This window comes from Leiobunum rupestre, chromosome 3, assembly GCF_980474605.1.
Source record: "Leiobunum rupestre chromosome 3, qqLeiRupe1.1.hap1, whole genome shotgun sequence".
NCBI lineage: Eukaryota > Metazoa > Arthropoda > Arachnida > Opiliones > Sclerosomatidae > Leiobunum > Leiobunum rupestre.
Window position 1 is genome coordinate 32257248 of NC_143386.1, and position 13954 is coordinate 32271201.

A 13954-nucleotide genomic window follows, 5' to 3' on the forward strand; every position below is an offset into this window, starting at 1 on the left:
TTATCACGGCATAAGTTTTACAAATATTTTGTATTATACCTAAAATTTCGACCTATTTATTCAAATTAGCTCGAGTTCACTCAAAATGGTTTTTATTCCCCCTATTTGTCCAAAGTAATCCAAAAATGTAAAATTTACTATTTTTTTAATTTTTTTAAAAATAATTGTTTTTTTGATTTATTGAAATTTTGCACAGGGGGGACCCTTAGAATTTATCATTTTCGCATGCTATTTTACATAGACCTTTTCTCATTTTATGTTGTTAAAAACATTTTTGGTTGCCATGGCAAAACGGAAGCCCAGCGTAACTTTTCCCTTTAACGGGTTTCATGTTACATCTAGGTCTAACAATCCCCCAACTTTGAACAAAATCGGTGAGAACCACCTCGGGTCGTCTCCTCGTTAGACTTCCAATAGCTAGTCAAAAGACAAATAGCATTCTCTTAAAAATATTCTTCGGTTAACGGAGAAAAATTTTAAATATTCTCCAAATTCCGTTTCTATATTTCTTCGGAGATGTTTCTTCGTAGAATCCTTTACTTCCGAACCGTACCCTGTGAAAATTTTTGAAAACTCAAAAAAAGAAAAATTTAAATTTCAACTAAAATGCTAAATTTGAACAATTTTGGGTGAAATTCATCAAGTTTGGGTAAACTTAAACCAAATTTGTGTAAAATTGAGAAACGTTCATTGAATTTGATAAATAAAGGAATATTTGCAAATTTTACCTAAATAATTTTTTTTGAAATCGACAAAAATTGGCTAAATTGACCAAAATTAGGTAAAAAGATCAAAATTGGGTAAAATGACCTAAAATGTTTAAAATTGGATTAAATTGGGTTTAACCAACTAATATCGTCAAATGGGGTAAAATGATAAAATTTGGGTAAAATAATCAGAATTCGCCCAAATTACAAAAATTGGGTAGAATTGTGTTAAAACTACTAATATCGGCTACATTTGGGTAAAATGATAAAATTTGGGTAAAACATCCAAACACGTTGCTAAAAATGATTAAAATTGAATAAAATGAATAAAATTTGGTTAAACAACCGGAATTGGGGTAAAATAAATGAATTTGACTAGAATCGCGTTGAGTTATTTGAAATGAATGAAATTGGATTAAATTGCAGTATTTACTTAAATTAAATAAGTTTCGACTAGAATCGTCTTAAATCAATTGAAATTGGCTAAAATAAATCTGCCAAACTACCAAAAAGTGATGAAGGATCATTAGTAGATAAACGGAAGAAAACCTTCAAAATAAGGTTAAGTAGAAACTAAAAGGTTATCGATTTCATTGAAATTTCGTAAACACTAATTAATAACGAAAACTACTATAACTTAAAGATTTTTTCGTCAAAAACCTCCCTTTCGCTCCCATCCAAAATACCCCAATTTTGAAAAAACTTACTTCAACGTCAAATTTGGGCTGTTTTACCCATTGAGTTGGGAATATTAATCTAGAGATCCAATCAAATCTGCTCCCCGCGAACCAAGTTTTTGAAAATTACAAATGTGCCGTCTCCTCTAAAATTACTAGAAAACGTTATCATATGACCCGTGGCGCCATCCATTATTTTTGAAAAAAAAAATATTTTTTGCCGGAAAACGCGTCTTATTTGAACGAACCATTGAGAGATAGACGGCGCCACGGGTAGAATGATAACGTTTTCTCGTCGTTTGGGAGCAGACGGCAGTATTCTAATTTTTTTAAAACTTGTTTCGCGAAATACTGAAATTCGGCGTTTTGATTGGACCTCTAGATTAATATTCCCAACTCAATGGTTTTACCCAAATTTTATCATTTTACCCAAATGTAGCCGATAGTAGTTGGATTAACACAATTTTATTCAATTTTATTAATTTTTGGCTGTTTTACTCAATTTTCTCAAATTACTCCCCACAATTTTATAATTTTACCCCATTTTAGACGATATTAGTTGTTTAACACGATTTAATCCAGTTTTAAACATTTTACGTCATTATACCCAAATTTAGTTTTTTTACCCAAAAATTTATCATTTTACCCAATTGTAGCCGATATTAGTTGTTTTAACACAATTTTACTCAATTTTTGTCATTTGGACGAATTTTGATTATTTTACCAAAATTTATAATTTTACCCCATTTTAGACGATATTAGTTGGTTAAACCCGATTTTATCCTTTTTTAAACATTTTAGGTCATTTTACCCAATTTTGCCATTTTGGTCAATTTAGCCAATTTTGTCGATTTAAAAAAAATTAATTGACAATACCCTATTCAGGTCAAATTTGCAAATATTCCTTTATTTATCAAATTCAATGAACTTTTCAAATGGTTCAAATTTAGCATTTTAGTTGAAATTAAAATTTTTTTTTTAGTTTTTAACCGAGAAAATCCCATGCTTTTTTAAATGCGGATTTTTTAATTTTTAGTTTTCAAAAACATTTTCTGTTGCCATAGAAAAACGGAAGCCCAGCGTAACTTTTCCCTAGGTGAAAATTCATGTTACCCCAGGGTCTACATACCCCCCGAGTTTCATCAAAATCGGTGATTTACACCTCGGGTACACTCCTCGTAAGTGACATAAAAAATTTATTTCTTTTATAAAATACGTATTTACCTTATTTTTAATGGTGTGCCAGGTTATGGCGCCCTAGAAAAATTAGGGGCCCTTGGGCGAAACCACAATTCCGCTGGCTTTCGTTTTTGCCTTACGCAGAGTTCGTAACTTACTTCTCGAAGCCACGTATCGCCAGAATAAAAAAATAAATGTACACTTACGCAGAGTGCGTAACTTACTTCTCGAAGCCGCGTATCGCCAGAAGAAATAAATAAATGTACACTTAAGCTGGTTTCTCACTCGACCGAAAATATGACGGAAAGACGATAATAAATGCCGAGCTGAAAATTGATTCCCATTACATTTACCGCTAACGTTCAACTTTCCGCTGCTAATTTTCCGTCGAGTGTGAAACCAGCTTTACGCAGAGTGCGTAACTTACTTCTCGAAGCCGCGTATCGCCAGAAGAAATAAATAAATGCACACTTACGCAGAGTGCGTAACTTACTTCTCTAGCATATAGTACAAGCGTATACTATGACCATAAAAAGTGCAAGTTTATCGCGTCGGGTCGGGTTTCAATTTTATCGGGCCTTGGCGGGTCGGGTTTAAAATTTTACAAATTTTATCGGGTCGGGTCGGGTCGGGTCGGGTCGGGTTTTCGAAATAAATAATTTTGGCGGGTCGAGTCGGGTCGGGTTTCAGTTTTAATGAATTTTGGCGGGCCGGGTCGGGTCGGGTTTTAGAAATAGCCGGCCCGACTCATCTCTACCGTGTATGGCCAACGCTATTCGCGTGCGATTTGAGGTATAACTTTGAAACTTGATGTAGTTATTAGGATGGGTATTCCGGATATTTAACCAGATTTCATTTTAATTTAACCAAGGCTTAGCATGTTTTGGCCAAATTTTTATTCGCGTGCGATTTCAGGTATAACTTTGAAACTTAAATAAGTGTGACACTTACGCAGAGTGCGTGTATGGCCAGAAGTAACAAATAAGTGTGACACTTTCTTATTGAAGCCGTGTATGGCCAGAAAAAACAAATAAGTGTGACACTTACTTAACGGAGCCGTGTATGGCTAGAAGTAACAAATAAGTGTTACACTTACTTAACGGAGCCGTGTATGGCTAGAAGTAACAAATAAGTGTTACACTTACTTATCGAAGCCATGTATGGCCAGAAGTAACAAGTAAGTGTGACACTTACTTAACGGAGCCGTGTATGGCTAGAAGTAACAAATGAGTGTGACACTTACTTAACGGAGCCGTGTATGGCTAGAAGTAACAAATAAGTGTGACACTTACTTAACGGAGCCGTGTATGGCTAGAAGTAACAAATAAGTGTGACACTTACTTAACGGAGCCGTGTATGGCTAGAAGTAACAAATAAGTGTGACACTTACTTAATGGAGCCGTGTATGGCTAGAAGTAACAAATAAGTGTGACACTTACTTAACGGAGCCGTTTATGGCCAACGCTATTCGCGTGCGATTTGAGGTATAACTTTGAAACTTGATGTAGTTATTAGGATGGACATTGCGGATATTTTACCAGACTTAATTTTAATTTAACCAAGGCTTGGCTTGTTTTGGCCTTATTTTAACGCTATTCATCTCTACCGTGTATGGCCAACGCTATTCGCGTGCGATTTGAGGTATAACTTTGAAACTTGATGTAGTTATTAGGATGGGTATTCCGGATATTTAACCAGATTTCATTTTAATTTAACCAAGGCTTAGCATGTTTTGGCCAAATTTTTATTCGCGTGCGATTTCAGGTATAACTTTGAAACTTAAATAAGTGTGACACTTACGCAGAGTGCGTGTATGGCCAGAAGTAACAAATAAGTGTGACACTTTCTTATTGAAGCCGTGTATGGCCAGAAAAAACAAATAAGTGTGACACTTACTTAACGGAGCCGTGTATGGCTAGAAGTAACAAATAAGTGTTACACTTACTTAACGGAGCCGTGTATGGCTAGAAGTAACAAATAAGTGTTACACTTACTTATCGAAGCCATGTATGGCCAGAAGTAACAAATAAGTGTGACACTTACTTAACGGAGCCGTGTATGGCTAGAAGTAACAAATGAGTGTGACACTTACTTAACGGAGCCGTGTATGGCTAGAAGTAACAAATAAGTGTGACACTTACTTAACGGAGCCGTGTATGGCTAGAAGTAACAAATAAGTGTGACACTTACTTAACGGAGCCGTGTATGGCTAGAAGTAACAAATAAGTGTGACACTTACTTAACGGAGCCGTTTATGGCCAACGCTATTCGCGTGCGATTTGAGGTATAACTTTGAAACTTGATGTAGTTATTAGGATGGACATTGCGGATATTTTACCAGACTTAATTTTAATTTAACCAAGGCTTAGCTTGTTTTGGCCTTATTTTAACGCTATTCGGGTGCGATTTGATGTATAACTTTGAAACTGGATGTAGTTATTAGGATGGGTATTGCGGATATTTTACCAGACTTAATTTTAAATTTACGAAGGCTTAGCATTATTACGCAGTCTTATTATTTTGGATCCGATTAACTTTTAAATTCCGTTTAATGTTTAATCTATATTACTGCTATACCTCTTTATTGTGTGCACGTTTCAGCCCCCCTTTTCTGATTTTGAGCGTTGATTTACGCAGAGTACGAAAGTTCCCGGGTAAAGCGTTATTAATAGATTAGTTTCTATTGGATTTGAGATACTGAACCCAAACTCAGAATACAGATAAAGAAGCTTACGTCTGACGCTATGCTTAACCCTTTTGACAAACGCCAAGGCTTAGAGAAAAATTAATAATATTTGTAGTTCCTATCGGATTTGAAATATGGGGCTTAAAATTTGAATATAGGTAAAGGTGGTTACGTTTGGGACTTTGCTTAACCATATTAACACGCGCCAAGGCTTATAGATCCTACACGAATTTTCTTCGTAGTTTGGACTGGATTTGAGATACTGGGCTCAAACGTTTAATACAGTTAAGAAGCTGAAGTCTGACCCTATGTTTAACTCTTTTAAACCGCGCCAAGGGTTAGTGAGCGTATGCGAATTTTCTTCGTAGTTCCTATTGGATTAGAGATACGGAGCACAAACTTAGAATACAGATAAAGAAGCTTACGTCTGACGTTATGCTTAAACCTTTTGACACGCGCCAAGGCTTAGAGAATAATTAATTAATTCACCTATGTGGAACTAATATTACGGCCTTGGCCGACTTGTTTAAATTTAGTTCGATTTCATCGGGAATCTGAATTTTAGTTAATTCTGGGTGCAGCCCATATTAGGTTCCGGTTGCAGTTGCGTAGCAAAAAAATTAAGTGAGTTAATTGCCCATTTCGCGTCAAACCTGGATGTTTTACGCACGTTTTACGCCCATTTTACCCACGTCGTACGACAGGAAGAAGGTAAGTAAGATTGGATCAAAATTCACAAGTTTAGTTACTTCTAGGCCCATTCCAGCTTAGGTTGCGGTCGCGTTGAAAAAAGTTAATTTTAAGTGAGTTAATTAGCCATTTCGCGTCATACCTGAATTCATTACGCGCTGAAGCTATATTCGCATTTCATTGAAAGCCTGCCTGAAATAAGAATAACGTATGACTAGGAACGCAATAAATAAGTGTGACCCTAAATATTTGTTATGCCCAGAAGTTAAGATTAAGTGTGCCACTAATTATTTTTTTGACCAGCCACCGTACACATGATTGCTCGCGGTACGTTAGTGGTACAAAGGCGATTGATATCTCCATCGGTAGGCACTATTATAGCCTCGACGGGATTTTCATAATTTTTGGGATCGGGGCCCCGGAAGTGAGGTATTTGCCCACTTAAGTGATTTTTGGCTATTTTTCGTCGTAAAATGTACGTACTTTTTTAAAATTAAGAGTGAATTGTTTGAATATTATTATTTTTAGTTGGTACTGATCAGTTCTGAAATACGATTTCGGTTGCATTCAGAATTTTAAATTTTAATTGAGAATTTTGGTCAATTCGCGTGACCCCACATAACCCGCGTACGCACTTTTGTCATATTTGAATTTTGTGTCAATTGATACAGGCGTAGAGCTCGGCGCGGTGTTTGGATAAGAAATATCCGTTTTATTTGATTTTATCCATAGCAGAAAATTATTCATAAATAAACAGTTAAACGAAATTTTTATGAATAATTTAAAATTTGGCCGTTAATTTATCTGTTTCACCGAGCTCTATACAGGCGCCATCTAACTCGTTCACGTTTCGCTACCTTATTTCCAAAACCAGGTACCTCGAAAAATTCGTTTTCGATTTATTTCCTCTTGGTTTTATTAAGTTAAAGTACAAGATGATCGGATATATGTTCCAATATAAATTTAATATTGGAAATATAGTTAATACATCAGGGGGATTCTGTGCAACGCTAATTTCTCGATGACGACTAAACGTGTCTATTGGTTTCCCTAGCGTTAGCAAAGTAGAAGGAATCTCGTGAAAAACAACCTTAACGTTAAGTAAACGGGTTCAAGAATGTCTAGGGGTATGATATAGGTAAATATATAACGAGAGTACGGGTGTCCAAACGGTTTTATATATTATAAACCAAAATAATAATAACAGTACAAATAACAATAAAATACTTAAACACTTAATAATAATAACAATAAGCATGCAAAAACACGAAATACGCGGCGGGGATACGCGGGCTCTCTCTCTTTATAACAATAGTTTGAAGCCAGTGGCTTTCGCTTACCGATTGATGAACCGGTTTGGAGTCTTCTGGCTGGTGGTCCAACTTTCTAAAGACTGGCTCTTCGGCGTGGCTAGCTAGCTCCTTTTCCTGGACTTCGTCCTCGATCGATATGTCGCTCGTTTTGGTTCTCCTTAACCCTTTGGCTCTGTCCGCTCTTAAACTCGATTCGGTCTCTGGCTCGATTCGGTCTCTAGCTCTGTCCACTCTCTGGCTCTGTCCGGTCTCTGGCTCTGTCCGGTCTCTGGCTCTGTCCGGTCTCTGGCTCTTCTGTCACTCAGGGCGCTGAGGACTGTGTCTAAATCTCTCCAACTCCCTGGTTTTGTTCATCCCCATTTCAGTAGGCGTGGTTTAATTACGGAAACGGACATTTGGTGGCTTCTTATTGGAGAGGTTAAAAGGTTAAGGGTAGCTTGGAGTAGGTGGCTTGGCTTAAAGATTATTGGCTGTAGAAGGTTTGCGTATAACAGTAGAAAGATGAAATCATCTGGTGTCTTTCCCAGGAAGAAGGTCGCACGACGGTACCACATGTCGCCACGTGTCTTTCGGGAAGGGTACACGTGGTTGTAGTTTTTATTTTTAAAGGTGGCCGTTTGAAGTAACACTTCTTTCAATAGTTTACTATTGACGTCCGAACGCCGTACAATAGAGAGCGCGCATCTTTAAGTCATTTACGATACGACGCCGAGTATTCAACAATAGAGAGAGAGAGAGAGAGAGAGGGGTTATAGCGCACAATGGATGAGTCAAGATGTGCGCGCTTTCCCAGCACCGAACGCTAGTTAGGGGTGAGCCACATGTAGAGGGGAGACGATGCAATACACGGACAACAATAATACATTTTACGAGAAAATACTAATGATACCTTTTTACGACTTGGACACCCGTAAGAAATTGAAAAATATAAAAGGGACTTAAACACTAAAAGGCTCGGGGAAAACATGATTTCCTCCTACATATGGGAACGCATATGGTAGGACTTAATTAAGGAAGTGAATGTGATAAAAGGTAAAATCTAAATAGGAAATATTTTAAATGCAATAATTTTTAAATAACACTAATCTTCAAATAACACAATTGAAAATGAGCGTTACATCTGTGTTCTTAAATGTACGTGACATCTTGTTCCTTCTCGAAGCGAAAATTGCTGACGTGTTTTTTCTCGTGGTATGAGACGCAACAAGGTAGATTTAGGACCACAAGTTAGCTCAGCGAGATGTTGAATACTAGCGTTATGAGGCTGGGACTCTCCAACGTCTATGTATTTACCTTTCAAACGTACCGTATGCTGAGAGTTACGATAAACGTCTCATCGTCCATAAGGTGGGGTGTCCACCAAATGTTCACGGCTTACGTCCTATTATCAATTTGCGATCGCATCGGACGTGTTTTGAGCCCGGACCCTTCTGCATAGCAGATGAGTGCTCTACCAACGAGCCACCGATGCTTATTAATACGCGCTGTTTTTAGAAAACTGCCTAGGCAAAAGTCCTTGCCGCTGTTATAAAGATATTAACGTCAATTTATCCAATTCATATAAATTATGTAAAATAAATTATTTTAAATCGTGGGCGGGATTCGAACCCGAACCCTCCTGTATAAATTAAAATTGGTCGTATCGTCACAATTATTTTAATTATAATTAAAATTTTATACGGGGCGGGATAGAACTGGGATAACATTTTTAGCAAATAACTCTGAATTGCGTAGATATATCTTTAAGGGTTATCTCGAGAAATTAATACCACTAGGGACAATTCTTCCGAGGAGAGGTATATTTTGGCTTGCCAACTTGTTTGATATAAGTTGGTGTTCTACCTAACTATCTGGCATTTACATAGCCTAGTCGAGGTATAAATTGTAACAAATGATATAACCGCGTATAATTAACTGACAAACACTTTTAAGGTAATACATCAAATTGTCTCCGTACGCTCTTGATGCATGCCAAATAATCTTGAATAATCCAATACATCTTTTATGGCAACTCCTAGTCTACCTGACGAAAGGTTTCTTCTATGTAGATGAATTGGTATAAACGCTGGTTGATAGCTAAAGATCTTTGATACACTGAACCACTTCACCATTTCATTACTGACTCATTAGTTAAAACCCACTGCATACACTACTAGCAAATAAGGAGCTATAAATAAACCAAGCCTTAGAATACACCCAAAGTAGTAATGTATTAGATTCCCTATTATAATTTATTCTTAACTGTAAAGTTGCTTAGAGTGGCTGGCTTATTTTAGTGTTTCGTAAATCGTGATTGTGGTTAGGACTTGGCTCTGACAATAATTTGACAGAAACATTTTTCGAAAAGTGATAATGAGCTAGAAACTCAAATTTTAATAATTTGAAAGATTATGACCTATCGTGTTGTATTAAACCACGCCCCCTTTCTGTTAATCGCTATTTTGCGATTCTTAAAAACGTCTCTGCACCGGGTCCTATATTTCCAATATAAGTAAATATTTATATTGGCAATTTAAATCGATGTTTGGTTCATTTTAAGTGTTTATTATTTGTTGCAAGATTTTTCTGTGGTTCATTGAATCATTGTTGCTTTTTTAGCAGATGTGTTGGAAAATAATTGATCTAAAATGAAAAAATTCACAATAATAATATTTAAATATATATTTTGTTTGTATTTGCAGGTTAACTACGTGTTAAATCACGTTTGCTGATATTGTACCCGACAAGGTAACAAGAATGGATGACTTTCCAAATTGCAAAATGCCAAAATGGGATTTCACAGGAGACATTGCCATAACTGGAATTTCGGGAAGATTTCCAGAATCTGACAACATCGAGGAATTCAAAAATAATTTGTTTTCTGGGATAAATCTTTGTACCGAAGGCGACAAGCGTTGGCCAACTAGTACGATTTCTTCAAATCTAAATTTAGTTATATATTTGAATAGACATATCATGAATTTAGTTCGCACACAAATATTCAACTTTATCATTACCCTCTGATCCCCTCTTTGAGAGCGAAAGGCGGAGCCTATTTTCACCAATAAAATGACGCGAAGCACCCTGTTTTATCACGCATTCTATTCGTTGTTTAGAGCATAGACAAATAAAGGATTATCCAAGGAGCCATCCCGTTCCTTTCGTCGTTCTAAAATTGTCGTCTCCTTAGCGTCGCCCTCCACTTGGTGGGGAACCGTATGAACCGGAATAGGGCTCAATATCCGACTTGTTTTCCCGGTTTAAAAATCCATAAAAGGTCTGTGACGTAGGCTGTACCCGAAGTAAAGGTGTTCCCTGTTTGCAATATTTTTCAAAAGGGGACGCTAGTCTTCGAGGGTAGTGTTGTGATAACGCGTTCTGGAGATGGTAACTTCCTGGATAATCTTTTATTTATCTAAGCTGAGAGGTAGTGTGCTCGCTTTCCACATGAACGATTGTGGGTCTATTCCTGTTATATACACTCTACAATAAGCAGAATTGCCAAGGCCCATTTTCTTGTATCTTAGTGTTTTAAATTAATTGCTTTAAAAAGTGTGAGGTACATTTTCGTTCGAATTTTCAAATACGAAATCATAGAATATAGGAACTATAAGCTTTTCATTAACCCTGCATAGGCAAATCACTGAGCTTTACAGTTTTTATAGGCTCCGTCTATCGTTTTGAGAGAAGAGACCTAGTGTATGCCAGAAATAAATTCAATGTCATACTTCTTTCATGAATTACTATATAGATTTGGAGAAAGACTAACTTTGATCACATGAGAAGGCTGGTACCTTAATGGTTTTTAGAGCTAACGGCTAAGATTATGAAGCCCCGTTTGGGATGAACAAACCCATCTGAACATTCATTTTTTATGTTCAAATCTAAGGGATACAAACTAACAAAAATAAAAACTTTTAAGTTTTTAAAGGCAACCTTTATAGGAAACTAAATAAGAATTTCCCTGTGGACGCAATTCATAAACACAGTTTTGTAGCAAAACATAGGCGCCACTACGTCTGCCATTTTCGCTGTCCTATCCGTGATTGTACGTGGGGATTTTGTATAAATCATCTCATGTTCTTATAGTCATCCTGCAGATGTTTCTACTAGATTTTTTTTTCTTTTGAAATATGTAGGTATGAGTAAAAAACATTCCCATTTACCGATTTAAACAAACCATTGTATACAGTGAAATAACAATTTCTCATTGATTATGAAAAGTACTCTTGGCATGTAGTCAGTGCCGCAGCCAGAATTTAATTGAAAGGGGCCGGTGGCGAAGAATTAAACTTATAACTAAAACAATTCTACGTAAATCCGTCGACTGATTAAATCGTGATTAAATCTGATGAAAATGAAATGTATAGCTTTGGCTCTATAAAGATTACAAATGATTGAATCACGATTAAATTTTAAATCTTGAGCATTAAGGACACCCTCTAACAGCGTCATTTTCCCTAGTTTGGGAATTAGCTAATTTTTATCACTCTAACAGTTCTGTCGTAGATTCAACTAACTTCTAATTTTAATCCATGATTTGGTTCAATATCCACTAGAATTCTTTGACCTTCCTCCTCGTAGTGGTACAATTAAAGACATCACGAAATTCGACGGATTATTTTTTAGCGCGCTCGGCAAACAAGCTGATGACATGGATCCAAAACTGAGAATGCTAATGGAAGTGGCCTACGAAGCTATTTTCGATTCAGGTTTGTATCAAATTTGTTATTTTTAAATAACCTGGGTCTGTAATTTAATCAAAGAGTTTACCTACTTCCGGCACGTGACTTCCGAAAAATCGTCCTTCATCGGTCGCTGCCATAGTTTTAACATGGCTAACTTTGATGACGCACTGTTGCGCGAACAGCTCGTCATCAAAGTTGGCCGTGATCTTATCTATAGTTGGTCACCATGGTAACTATGGAGCTAATTCTTTCGGAGTTCCGGCAGGAAGTAGGCAAACGCTATTGACTACGCGCGAGGCGGTTATTTCTTTTCTAGGGTACGAGGTTTATATTATCTTTGATCTGACTTATTCTTCGGGTTATGGTACACTATTCAAAAAATGAGCGCCTCCTAACTAACAGAACCTGAGGCCATTTCTTCAAACATTAAAGAGACACACCTCGCTTCTCAATATCGAAGCAAAGTATATGTCATAGATCAAGGATAATAGCTAAAGGATACGAAATGGCGAAGCGAGCTCGTACCTCTCTCGTGAAAGGAGTCTCCCCCGACGGGTGGATGGAGTGGGTGGAAAAAGTGGGGATCGCATCCTGGTAAAACGCTAGCTGTCCTTGCTGTTGCCATCTAGAGGCAAAAATCTGCGACTCTTGGCGACAATAAACGGTGATTCGATTTAGGCTTAGGTCAAGTGGCGGGATAGCTTTAAAACTTTTAACTTTAACGGCGATTTGATTTGATCTTTGATTTAAATAGTTATTTTGTAAAATGGGAAAATACTGTGTGTTTAGTAAGTGTAAAATTTTTGCTGCGCCTTAGTAGGTTTTGTCAAAGCTTTAACTTAAAATAATTGTGATCCATATTTAGCTATTATACTTAATATCTCATTATTAATAAAAGAAAAGCGTGGTCAAAAGCCGTTGGCGGCAAAAGTAAGGATATTTTCAAATATCCTTATTAGAGAGGGCGCTACAAAGTGGTCTTACCAGGATCATACACATTTCCCCCTTTTTTAGTACCCCCTTTTTTAGTACCCCCTTTTCTCCCAACTTGTGGGAGTAAAACTGTTACGGAAGGGGAGCGAAAATCGCGGGTTATTTCGTATCCTTTAGCTATTATCCTTGCACAGATATAGGAAATAAATAATACTCTAGATACAAGATTTTACGAGGGCTTAACGGGGACGTGACAGCTAGCAGACAATGGTTTTTCGACAGTAGCGACAGCGTCGGTGAAATCAAAAATTAAGTAATTGTCACCATCACGTGACTCTTCAGCTGGGGCTCTTGAGGTCTAGATTTGAGAAATACTTCGTTTAGTGCTCTAAAAGTTCAAAATTAATGGAAATTGAAATTACAAGTCGAAAATAAGTTCAATCGTGGGAAACTAATATCAAAGGCAAGTAAATTTTCAATTTATATTACGTATTAACAAGTAGCTTTTTGTTAATTTCAATAATTGGCCAAGGCCTAGGTGATTTATAAAGGAATTTGACCGCTTGACATTGTACAAAATTTACATTGAATATACCGAAATGGAATTCTATTTGACATCAGAGCCCAAAAATTGTCTACTAAAGAGCCTTTACAAACCAAAGGAACGTCTAATGTGGAAGAGATTTCCTCAACCGATTGGCCACTCGAACTAGCTGCAGATTTTGTGCATAGCGAAATCCGTCATCAGTACCGCGAAAGGCTGTGTATTTTGGTTGTTTTATAACCACGTCCTCGATAACATTTTGATTATTAGTACCATAATATTATTTATGCAATAAAAGTCGAAATATGATGGTAAAATTGCTTATCTTTAGACGACGATGAAGAGGAATAACATTTCACTAACCCTATTGGGAAACCGTTAAAAATATTAGCAGAGAATATTCCTCTTCATAATATTAACACCATTGTTAGACATACGTGAAAAGAACCATGATCAAAATTTAAAGCTATTTCTTCCGGTGTTTGAACTGGTAGTTTCTTTACGTAAAATACAAAATTGTTACTTTAATGCCAAATTAATTGTTTAAGGTTTAGTAAA